We start from the raw sequence: 12,359 nt of genomic DNA on the forward strand, positions 1-12,359 counted from the left end.
TCTCAGGTCCCAATGATCCTTCCGGCACCTTTCTCACACCTGTGTTTGTAAATGTCCTGAATAGTGGGAAGTTCACATCTACAGACGTGCAGGGCATCAGCTGGAGGTTGATGTGTCAGATGTTGGCATAAGAGCTGCACTCTCCTAGTGCTCTTCTGTGGATTTTCTTTCCCATCCCATGTCGGAAACTGAGAACTTCTGACTGTCAAGGAGGTCCTGGGGGCACGGCGACACTGGCTGGAGGGAGCAGAGCACCCAGTTATGGTATAGAGAGATCCACGAACCTCTCCTGCATTCATGATACCAAGATACTTCACTTTCGTCAAGTCCACCGGGCTCTCTTCTTCACCCAGTTTACTTTCCCCCTCACCATCAGACCTGGCAGCAAAAATACTCAGACCTATGCTCTCTTCATCGTACCATTGAGGACAACACCTGTCATTCCTCGCTTGTGCAAAGCTGCTCTGGTGATTTAGGGAATAGAAGCAGAGGTGAGCTGCAAAAAAGTCGGATCCAGGCCCGGGTGGGTTCCTCCCAATCTGCTGTTTGTTCCTGCCACTGTGTGCCCCTGAGTGTTGGAGTGGGGTCACTCTTCCCATCTGGGGGTTCAACAGATCCAGGAATTTATACAGATGTTGAATTATGTCCCAGAATTCCATGACTTTGTCTCTGTCTGTCCCATTTGTGCTCAGAACAAGATGTCACATCACCACCCTGCTGGTCTGCATTGCCCACTGTGTGTGCGTCACCACTCCTCATCCCACCTCTCGGTGCTTTCATCACTGGTCTGCCTCTGTCAGATGGGGTCACTGCCATTCTGGTAGTTGTGGACCGGTTCTCCAAAGCAGTCTCTTCATTACTCTCCCCCAAGCTCATGAAATTGCCACCTTCATCGTTCAGCACGTGTTCAGGCTGCATGACCTCCTTCGGGATGTTGTGTCTGATCGAGGACCACAGTTCATTTGCCGTTTTTGGAAGATTTCTGTTCTCATCTGGTTTCCAAACCCAACTGAGAGAATGAATCAGTAGTAGGATGTGTTGCCTGTGTCTTCCATCACCACCATCTGGAGCTCCCAACTTGTCTGGGCAAAGATCACCCACAATTATCTCCAGTCATCTTCCACTGGCATGCCTCCCTTTGAATGCCGGAACAGATTCCAGCCATCACTCTTCCCCGACCACGGGACTGACATTGGAGTTCCTGCTGCTGAGCAGTTGGTCGAATGTTGCAAACACAAGTGGAGACGGCCAGGACACACTCACACTCAGAAACCGTATGCCCGGCAGGCTGATCGGCTCTGCCAACAGGCAAGGCCCCTCCCAAGTCAAGGAAGAAAGTCTGGCTGGCATCTGGAGATCTCCCTTTGAAAGCTGCAAGTTGGCTCAGCGCTACGTGAAACCAGTTGTAGTAGAAACAGCTACCAAGAGCTTGTTATCGACTGCACCTACCATCATATTCACCCAGTGTTCCATGTTTTCCAGCTGAAGCTCTGCTTTCTCCAGTCACCACCATACCCCTCAATATTTCATGTTTCTGAAGCTAAAGCTAAATCATCTGTTATAATCCTCAAATCAAAAACTGTCTTATGTCCAGTCTTATGCCATTTGTATAATTGTCAGAGTATGTATTATCTTAGGCAGTGGACGAACTGAACTAACTGTGCTTTTAATCGAGTTTTCGGCTGAAAAGGCCTACACGGCGCCCTATCACGTGACACCAAATGATCACATGACACACACACACACAACGAAAAATAATACTTTTGATAAAATGCCGATGATAGTCGGCACAGGAAATCCACAAGCTCATGAAGTCCTCTCCCGCAGCGGCTTTTGAATGAAGAATGATGGAGTAACAGCGGAAAAGACATTACAAGCTCAGGGAGACAAAGCGAGTAGTGACACTTGAGGACTGGAAATCACAATTACACGGAAAAACCGAACAGGGAAAAAGCAAAGGAGTGAGAATATTAAATAGTCCTCGGCCACCCGCAATATTCTGAGAGTGGAGTTTCTGTTTGATCTATCTTTCGAAACAGAGTGAAGTCTCCGCAGAGACTGTCAAAAATTGCCAATGCCGACTATATTTCAAGTCGTCATAGCGGGGTATTGGGAAAAGTTTTCAATAAGCAATAATCGCGCCTCGGGTAAACCTCATCGGCTACGATACTGCCACTGCGCAAAGCTACCCATCACCTTTCCCGGAGATACCATCTATCTGCCTCCCGCCACTCACAGTTGTAATGACTGTCGATCAACTCTGCTAAAACTTTTTTTTTGTTGTTAGTAAGATTATAGATCATTTCTGAAGCCTCCAATCATGTTAGGTTCCTCATGAAATTAAGAAAAAAATCGTTTCTATTAAAAATTCGCCTAGGAGATAAAGGATTATGGGATGGTGATATGTTAATCATTCAGCAGCATCGAGTCAGAATTAACGTGAGAGCTGTAAATTCGGCTGCTCCGCTCGCAGGGCAGACAGTTCTGTTTTCCGATTCCGGATTGCATTTTGTTTTGTTTCTGTTTCGTGGTTTCAACATCCGCTCTTCTTTCTATTTTCTATGGTTAAAATATTAAACCCCCTCCTGTGATGGGAGGAAAGTCTTGCTAATAATGTGTTCAGGCCTGTTGGAATGTTGTATGTTTTTATGAGATCGCCTATCATTCTGCTAAACTTTAGTGAAAGCCTGTGAACTGTTCTAAAATTGGAGGGAGTGGAGACTGAGGGTGAACGCAGGAAGCTGCAGAGTGACACTTACCAATGACATAGGGTGGAAAAGGGGAGAGGTCCTGAAAGAAGAATACAGTATAGGGAGTTAGGAAGGGAGTTGAGAGAAAGGACCGCAAAGGTAGTAATCTCGGGATTACTTCCTGTACTACGCGACAGTGAGAGTAGGAACAATTAGATGTAGGATAAATGCGTGGCTGAGGGATTGGAGCAGGGGGCAGGGATTCGTGTTTTTGGATCATTGGGACCACTATTGGCGCAGGGGTGACCTGTACAGAGGGGACGGGTTGCACTTGAATCGTAGGGGGACGAATATCCTGGCTGGGAGATTTGCGAGGGCTACTGAGGTGACTTTAAACTAGAATGGTTGGGGGGACGGAATCAAATTAAAGAGACTAGGAAAGGGGAGGTTGATGTAGGGGGAAAGGAAGAAAAAGATAACAAAGTTTGCTCCATTAAGGATAAACAGAGAGTGGGAGGTGGAGAGTTTCTTAATGCTAGGAGCATTGTAAGAAAGGTGGATGAGTTTAGAGCATGGATTAATACCTGGAAATATGATGTCGTAGCGATTAGTGAAACGTGGTTGCAGGAGGGGTGTGATTGGCAACTAAATATTCCAGGATTTCGTTGCTTCAGGTGTGATAGAATAGGAGGGGCAAGAGGGGGAGGTGTTGCATTGCTTGTCAGAGAATATATAACAGTGGTGCTCTGGCAGGATAGATTAGTGGACTCGTCTTGGGAGGCTATTTGGGTGGAATTGAGGAATAGGAAAGGTGTTGTGACACTTATAGGGGTGTATTATAGACCACCAAATGGGGACCGAGAACTGGAGGAGCAAATTTCTAAGGAGATAGCAGATATTTGTAGTAAGCACAAGGTTGTGATTGTGGGAGATTTTAATTTTCCACACATAGACTGGGAAGCCCATTCTGTAAAAGGGCTAGATGGTTTGGAATTTGTCAAATGTGTGCAAAATAGTTTTTTGGAGCAATACATAGAGGTACGAACTAGAGAAGGGGCAGGGTTGGATCTCCTCTTAGGGAATGAGATAGGTCAGGTGACGGAGGTATGTGTTGGGGAGCACTTCGAGTCAAGTGATCACAATGCCATTAGTTTCAGTGTAATTATGGAGAAGGATAGGACTGAACCTAGGATTGAGATTTTTGATTGGAGAAAGGCTAACTTTGAGGAGATGCGAAAGGATTTAGAAGGAGTGGATTGGGACAATTTCTTTTATGGGAAGGATGTAATAGAGAAATGGAGGTCACTTAAAGGTGAAATTTTGAGGGTTCAGAATCTTTATGTTCCTGTTAGGTTGAAAGGAAAGGTTAAAAGTTTGAGAGAGCCATGGTTTTCAAGGGATATTGGAAACTTGGTTTGGAAAAAGAGAGGGATCTTCAATAAATATAAGCAGCTTGGAGTTAATGAGGTACTCAAGGAATATAAAGAATGTAAAAAGAATCTTAAGAAAGAAATTAGAAAAGCTGAAAGAAGATACGAGGTTGCTTTGGCAAGTAAGGTGAAAATAAATCCAAAGGGTTTCTACAGTTATGTTAGTGGCAAAAGGATAGTGAGGGATAAAATTGGTCCCTCGGAAAATCAGAGTGGACAGCTATGTGCGTAGCCAAAACAGATGGGGGAGATTTTGAATAATTTCTTTTCTTTGGTATTCACTAAGGAGAAGGATATTGAATTGTGGAAGGTAAGGGGAACAGGTAGGGAAGTTATGGAAAGTATGACAATTAAAGAAAAGGAAGTACTGGCACTTTTAAGGAATATAAAAGTGGATAAGTCTCCGGGTCCGGACAAGATATTCCCTAGGACCTTGAGGGAAGTTAATGCAGAAATAGCAGGGGCTCTGACAGAAATATTTCAAATGTCATTAGAAACGGGGATGGTGCCGGAAGATTGGCATATTGCTCATGTGGTTCCATTGTTTAAAAAGGGTTCTAAGAGTAAACCTGGCAATTATCGGCCTGTGAGTTTGACATCAGTGGTGGGTAAATTGATGGAAAGTATTCTTAGAGATGGTATATATAATTATCTGGATAGACAGGATCTGATTAGGAACAGTCAACATGGATTAGTGCGTGGAAGGTCATGTTTGACAAATCTTATTGAATTTTTTGATGAGGTTACTAAGAAAGTTGGCGAGCGTAAAGCGGTGGATGTTGTCTATATGGACTTCAGTAAGGCCTTTGACAAGGTTCCACGCGGAAGGTTAGTTAGGAAGGTTCAGTCATTAGGCATTAATATCGAAGTAGTAAAATGGATTCAGCAGTGGCCAGATGGGAGACGCCAGAGAATAGTGGTGGATAACTGTGTGTCAGATTGGAGGACGGTGTATAGCGGTGTGCGTCAGGGATCTGTTCTGGGTCCAATGTTGTTTGTCATATATATTAATGATCTGGATGATGGGGCGGTAAATTGGATTAGTAAGTATGCAGATAATACTAAGATAGGTGGCGTTGTGGATAATGAGGTAGGTTTTCAAAGCTTGCAGAGAGATTTAGGACAGTTAGTAGAGTGGGCTGAAAGATGGCAGATGGAGTTTAAAGCTGAAATATGTGAGGTGCTACATTTTGGTAGGACCAATCAAAGTAGGACATACATGGTAAATGGTAGGGCACTGAAGAATGCTGTAGAACAGAGGGACCTAGGAATAACGGTACATAGTTCCCTGAAGGTGGAATCTCATGTGGATAGGGTGGTGAAGAAAGCTTTTGGTATGCTGGCCTTTATTAATCAGAACATTGAGTATAGGAGTTGGGATGTAATGTTGAAATTGTATAGGGCATTGGTAAGGCCAAATTTGGAGTATTGTGTACAGTTCTGGTCACGGAATTATAGGAAAGATGTCAATAAAATTGAGAGAGTACAGAGGAGGTTTACTAAAATGTTGCCTGGGTTTCATCTCCTAAGTTACAGAGAAAGGTTGAACAAGTTAGGTCTTTATTCTTTGCTGTGTAGAAGGTTGAGGGGGAACTTGATAGAGGTGTTTAAAATTATGAGGGGGATTGATAGAGTTGACATGGATAGGCTTTTTCCATTGAGAGTGGGGAAGATTCAAACAAGAGGACATGAGTTGAGAGTTAAAGGATGAAAGTTTAAGGGTAACATGAGGGGGAACTTCTTTACTCAGAGAGTGGTAGCTGTGTGGAATGAGCTTCCAGCAGAAGTGGTTGAGGCAGGTTTGATGTTGTTGTTTAAAGTTAAATTGGATAGCTATATGGACAGGAAAGGAATGGAGGGTTATGGGCTGAGTGCAGGTCGGTGGGACTAGGTGTGAGTAAGAGTTCGGCATGGACTAGAAGGGCCAAGATGGCCTGTTTCCGTGCTGTAATTGTTATATGGTTATATGGTTATACTAGGCAGCACATCCTACTCCTGATTCATTCTCTCAGTTGGGTTTGGAAACCAGATGAGAACAGAAATCTTCCAAAAACGGCAAGTGAACTGTGGTCCTCGATCAGACACAACATCCCAAAGGAGGTCATGCAGCCTGAACACGTGCTGAACGATGAAGGTGGCAGTTTCATGAGCTTGGGGGAGAGTAATGAAGAGACTGTTTTGGAGAACCGGTCCACAACTACCAGAATGGCAGTGACCCCATCTGACAGAGGCAGACCAGTGATGAAGCTCCGAGAGGTGGGATGAGGAGTGGTGAGGCACACACAATGGGCAATGCAGACCAGCAGGGTGGTGATGTGACATCTTGTTCTGAGCAGAAGTGGGACAGACAGAGACAAAGTCATGGAATTCTGGGACATAATTCAACATCTGTATAAATTCCTGGATCTGTTGATCCCCCAGATGGGAAGAGTGACCCCACTCCAACACTCAGGGGCACACAGTGGCAGGAACAAACAGCAGGTTGGGAGGAACCCACCCGGGCCTGGATCCGAATTTTTTGCAGCTCACCTCTGCTTCTATTCCCTAAATCACCAGAGCAGCTTTGCACAAGCGAGGAATGACAGGTGTTGTCCTCAATGGTACGATGAAGCGAGCATAGGTCTGAGTATTTTTGCTGCCAGGTCTGATGGTGAGGGGGAAGGTAAACTGGGTGAAGAAGAGAGCCCGGTGGACTTGACGAAAGTGAAGTATCTTGGTATCATGAATGCAGGAGAGGTTTGTGGATCTCTCTATACCATAACTGGGTGCTCTGCTCCCTCCAGCCAGTGTCGCTGTGCCCCCAGGACCTCCTTGACAGCCAGAAGTTCTCAGTTTCCGACATGGGATGGGAAAGAAAATCCACAGAAGAGCACTAGGAGAGTGCAGCTCTTATGCCAACATCTGACACATCAACCTCCAGCTGATGCCCTGCACGTCTGTAGATGTGAACTTCCCACTATTCAGGACATTTACAAACACAGGTGTGAGAAAGGTGCCGGAAGGATCATTGGGACCTGAGACACTCCAACCACAAACTGTTCCAGCTGCTATCATCCAGGAAATGGTAACGCAGCATAAAAGCCAGGACCAACAGGCTCCAGGACAGTTTCTTCCACCAGGCCATCAGACTGATTAATTCACGCTGATACAATTGTATTTCTATGTTATATTGACTGTCCTGTTTTTTGTACATACTATTTATTATAGATTGCTATAAATTGCGCATTTAGACAGAATCGTAACGTAAAGATTTTTATTCCTCATGATTATAGAGGTTGTAAGTAATAAGGTCAATTCAATTCGACTCCAGTGGCAGATCAGGCAAATCAGCAAGTTTGGAGAGCTGTCCCTTAAGGTTGCCTTCTGCCAAGAGCTGAAGGGGTTCTGTGGAAAGGGGAATCTTGCTGGTACCCAGCGGCCAACGATCCAAAGCCTTGACATCAATATTCTGTCTCATGTGTTGAGTGGGGACTCACAAACTTTGAGCCTGAGTGATACTCATGAGGTTCCGGGCTGGCTGGAATCGATAAATGCCTGAAGCCTATGGGTTTACCACCCCAAAGACAAGAAAGCTGGGAGCATTACGTGCTTGCAGGGAGAATCATCCCCTCAAATTCCTCTTCCTGCTGACAGGTAACCTCTTTCACCGGGCACTTGAGACAGGATGCTCAGAAGTGTCCTGGAGTGCCACGTTAGAGGCAGGAACTTGCTCCCCTGTGGCAGATCTCAGCCCTCCTGAGGTAGGTGCATGACCGACTACTCCTCCACAGACCACTAGGTGATGAGAGAAAAGGTGAAGGCAGAAACTGATCTCTTTGCACCACTCTATTGTCTATTCAAATGGCCAGATTTATCAGGAAATCCCGGCTGTCCTGCTCATCATGTGCTGAGACCTCACGCCAGACCCCAGTGCTCAGCCCATGCTGGAAAGTGGTCATGAGGTGTGGGAAACCATATATATATGTTGTAACTGGGTTACCTGTCTGGACGTGCCCCTCTGCTGACTGCTCCTGTGGATCCTCCCACATCTCCTGAATAAAGGCGATTGGGCCATTGCTCCTCCTCTCAGTCCAGGGGCAGATACTCAGCATGGTGGAGGTCACATTTTACTGCTAATAAAAGCCTTTCAGTATTTACTCTACTTCCAGTCTTTTGGAGTTATTGATAGTGCATCAATTTTATTAGCAGTAATTTTAAACCATGGAACACATCCTGAGACCCGACAAGTTAGACCTCGACCGGCAAACACCTGAAGCCGGAAATGCTTTCGCACTCTGGCTGGCCTGCTTCAAATCATAACTAGAGGCGATTGAAGTGACCGCGTCCACCGTGAAGCGCAGAGTTCTCCTCTCCAGGGTCAGCCCACAGGTCTACTCCATGATCAGAGACCAGCTGAGCTACGACGGCGCAATGAGTGCCCTCAAAAGGCAATACCTGCGGCCGGTAAACACCGTCTATGCACGACATCGCTTAGCGACGTGGCAGCAGCGGCCCGGGGAGTCGAGCGCTAAGTTTGTCCGGCCCTGCAGACACTCGTGCGGACCTGCGACTGCCGAGAACTGACGGCCAAACAGCATGCGGAGCTCCTAGTGTGAGACGCCTTCGTCATGGGGACCAGGTCAATGTATGTGCGCCAGCAGCTGCTGGAACTAGCTGACCTTACGTTCGGCGATTGAGTTGGCCGACACGCTACAGGCCGCTCTGCACAACTCTGAGGCTCTCTAGGCACGTGATCCCCCGATGGCCTCGTGGACACCGCAGACCCTGCAACCCACCGGCAAATCGACCACGGCTGCTGCCAGTCGCAAGTCCGTGAAGTGCTACTTCTGCGGACTCGAGAAGCACCCCCGGAACCGCTGCCCGGCCCGACAAGCTACCTGCTCCAGCTGCGGAAAGAAGGGCCACTTCGCCAAGAGCTGTAAGTCCAAACCGCGAGCAGGATTGAGCAGCGCCACGTGCAAGGCATGGGGGTTACCATCTTGCCTGCACGCCACCACCACGTGCGAGACATGGGGGCGACCATCTTGGTCAGCGCCACGTCCCACCGCCTACGACCCACGGGGCACCCCACCGCACCGGACTAAGACAGCAACTCAACTCTGGCCTCCGTGACCAAAGCGCTTCCCCACCAGCTCGCAAGGTCAATGATGGACATCCTGGTGGAGAGTTTTATCCACCCAGACACGGTGCAGCGTTGCAGATTTGCGATACGGCCGGTAAGTCAGAGGGTCGCCATGGCTTCCAGGTCGCATACAACAGACATCCCGGGGGTTGTGTAGCGACGCTAGTGGTGCAAGGCACAGAATATCGAGACTTTACATTACTGGTCATGCCTCAACTGTGTGCCCCTGTGCTATTGGGTCTCGACTTCCAGAGCCACCTGAAAAGCGTGACAATGGAGTATGATGGGCCCCTCCCACCAATCACTGTCATAAATCCTCAGTTTTGTAGGAATACGTCACATATCCCGCTACTGACCACACACACACACCGACCCGCACATCCAACCCAACACCATGCCAACAGCCACACTACCGATGCCACTTGCGGCCTCTCCACCCTCAGGATCCCTCCCCCACCGCTGTTCGCCAACCTGACCCCCGACTGTAAACCTGTGGCAACTAAAAGCAGGAGGTACAGCGCGGGGGACAGAGCCTTCATTAAGTCGGAGGCACAGCGGCTGCGCAGGGAGGGGGTCATTGAGGCAAGCACAAGTTCTTGGAGGGCGCAGGTGGTGGTTGTTCGGAACGGGGAGAAGAATAGGATGGTCGTGGACTATAGCCAGACCATCAATAGGTTCACGCAGCTCGACACGTACCCTCTACCCCGCATCGCGGATATGGTCAATCAGATAGCACAGTACAAGGTGTACTCGACCATAGACCTAAAATCCGCTTACCATCAGCTCCCCATCCGCCGAGGGGATCGCCCTTACACTGCCTTCAAGGCGGACGGCAGGCTTTATCAATTCCTGTGCGTCCCCTTTGGTGTCACGAATGGTGTATCTGTCTTCCAGAGGGAAATGGACCGGATGGTGGACCAGTGCCAACTGAAGGCCACGTTCCCATATCTGGATAACATCACCATCTGTGGTCACGACCGGCAGGATCACGACAACAACCTCCAAAAATTTTTCCAAGCGACCAAAGCTTTCAATCTCACCTATAACAAGGATAAGTGTGTGTTCAGAACCACCCCACTTGCTATCCTTGGGTGTGTCGTGGAGAATGGAGTCATTGGCCCTGACCCCGACCGTATGCGCCCCTTGTTGGAACTCCCTCTTCCCAACACCCTCAGAGCCCTCAAAAGGTGCCCGGGCTTCTTTTCATATTACGCCCAATGGGTCTCTAACTACGCAGACAAGGCCCGCCCCCTGGTCAAGTCCACCACATTCCCCCTCTCAGCCGAGGCCCACACGGCCTTCAGCTGCATTAAAGGGGACATTGCCAAAGCAGCAATGCATGCGGTGGATGAGGCCATTCCCTTCCAAGTAGAGAGTGACGCCTCCGACTTCGTGCTGGCTGCTACCCTCAACCAGGCCGCAAGACCGGTGGCGTTCTTCTCCCGTACCCTTCAAGGCCCTGAAATTCGGCACTCCGCGGTGGGGAAAGAGGCCCAGGCCATAGTGGAAGCTATAAGGCACTGGAGGCACTATCTTGCTGGCAAAAAGTTCACCCTGCTGACTGACCAGGGCTCAGCCGCATTCATGTTTAGTAACCAACAGCGGGGCAAAATCAAAAATGATAAAATTCTGAGGTGGAGAATCGAACTCTCCACCTACAACTATGACATCATGTACAGGCCTGGGAAGCTCAATGAGCCTTCCGATGCCCTATCCCGGGGAGCGTGCGCCAGCGCGCAGATCGACTGGCTATACGCCCTACATGTAGATCTTTGCCACCCGGGAGTCACCCAGCTTTTCCACTTCGTGAAAGCCCGGAACTTGCCTTACTCCCTTGAGGAGATCAGGACGATGACCAGGGACTGCCAAGTCTGCGCAGAGTGCAAACCGCACTTCTACCGACCCGAAAAGGCACAACTCATCAAGGCCACCCGCCCCTTTCAGCGACTGAGTGTTGATTTTAAGGGCCCCCTTCCCTCCACCAAACGCAATGTGTACTTTCTTAATGTTATTGTCGAGTACTCGCGGTTCCCCTTCGCCATCCCCTGCCCCGACACCACTACCACGTCAGTTATAAAAGCCCTGCGCAAGCTCTTCACTCTGTTCGGATACCCATGCTATATCCACAGTGACAGAGGGTCCTCGTTTATGAGTGACGAGCTGCGCCAATACCTACTGGCTAGGGGAATTGCAACTAGTAGGACCACGAGCTATAATCCCCGGGGGAATGGACAGGTAGAGAAGGAGAATGGCACAGTGTGGAAAGCCACACTCTTAGCCCTCATGTCAAAGGGACTGCAGGTCTCCCGCTGGCAGGAGGTCCTTCCCGAGGCACTCCACTCCATCCGCTCCCTGTTATGCACAGCCACCAATGCCACCCCTCATGAGCGGCTCTTTTCTTTTCCCAGAAAGTCGACCACTGGGACCACCCTACCAACTTGGCTGACATCCCCGGGGCCAGTGCTGCTTTGGAAACATGCGAGGAGCAATAAATACTCCCCGATGGTCGAGAGGGTTCACTTACTTCATGCGAACCCCCAGTATGCCTACGTGGTTTTACCCGATGGGTGGGAGGACACGGTCTCCATCCGCGACCTGGCGCCCGCAGGAGCTCCGGGCCCCTACCCTGAACACTCCGTGGTGACTATTAACCCCGTACCCACCGATATATATACCCACGAGACACCGCGCACTCCAAACCCTACACAGACACCACACCACACTCCCATACCGGGCGCGACGCACACGCACGAGGGATTACCAATGCCTAACGTGCTGGCACCTCAAGTCAGGCGGGAGCCAGCACAACCGCCATCGCCGGTGCAATCACTGCCGGTGCTACGTAGATCACAGCGACGGACTCGACCGCCTGATAGACTTAACCTGTAAATATACTTCTTGTAAATATTGTCAATCACTTCACCCCGCGGGACTCTTTTTTTAAAATAAAGGAGGGGTGAATGTGGTAAACCATATATATATGTTGTAACTGGGTTACCTGTCTGGACACACCCCTCTGCTGACTGCCCCTGGGCTCCTCCCACAGACCCCTGAATAAGGGCGATTGTGTCATTGCTCCTCCTCTCAGTCCAGGGGCAGATACTCAGCATGGATGAG

General features: G+C 48.9%; 1 non-coding gene across 1 annotated transcript; it reads right to left on the minus strand.

Annotated features, from left to right (window-relative positions):
* Positions 1-2,046: 2,046 nt before the first annotated feature.
* Positions 2,047-2,187, minus strand: LOC134357175 (U4 spliceosomal RNA). Its single transcript, XR_010020533.1, has one exon. It is a non-coding gene; the product is annotated as a U4 spliceosomal RNA (small nuclear RNA).
* Between the last annotated feature and the right edge of the window lie 10,172 nt (positions 2,188-12,359).

The sequence above is a fragment of the Mobula hypostoma genome, chromosome 15 (assembly GCF_963921235.1).
Source record: "Mobula hypostoma chromosome 15, sMobHyp1.1, whole genome shotgun sequence".
NCBI classification, from domain to species: domain Eukaryota; kingdom Metazoa; phylum Chordata; class Chondrichthyes; order Myliobatiformes; family Myliobatidae; genus Mobula; species Mobula hypostoma.